This window comes from Dendroctonus ponderosae, unplaced genomic scaffold, assembly GCF_020466585.1.
Source record: "Dendroctonus ponderosae isolate FM_Combo_2020 unplaced genomic scaffold, Dpon_F_20191213v2 Dpon_F_20191213_1, whole genome shotgun sequence".
In the NCBI taxonomy this organism is placed as follows: domain Eukaryota; kingdom Metazoa; phylum Arthropoda; class Insecta; order Coleoptera; family Curculionidae; genus Dendroctonus; species Dendroctonus ponderosae.
The window spans coordinates 45888834-45889264 of record NW_026017110.1 but is presented as its reverse complement, the minus strand read 5'-3'; positions in this window follow the sequence as shown (position 1 = coordinate 45889264).

The window sequence follows — 431 nt, the reverse complement described above, 5'->3', positions numbered from 1 at the left end:
AATTATTTTCTATCATTTTAAGATTTCGTTGTCATAACTTTGTGATCACAGCAGATGTCGAGAAAATGTACCGAATGGTATCAGTACGCGAGTCCGATCGTTCCTTGCAGCGTATTTTTTGGAGATTTGACAGCTCTGAATGTCTTAAAGAGTACCAGCTAAACACAGTGACTTACGGTACCGCTCCAGCTGCATTTTTGGCCGTGCGTCCTCTTCATCAAGTTGCCCACGATAACATTCGAGACTATCTAAAGGAATGTCAAATCATTTTACGGGATTTTTATGTGGATGATCTTATTACGGGAGCTCCTAGCATTGAGGAGGCTAAAGCTCTGAAAGGTGTGATCTCTAATTTGTTGAAAGAGAGAGGTTTTAAATTGAGAAAATGGTCTTCAAACAATCCACTCATTTTGGAAAATGTTGACCAGGCG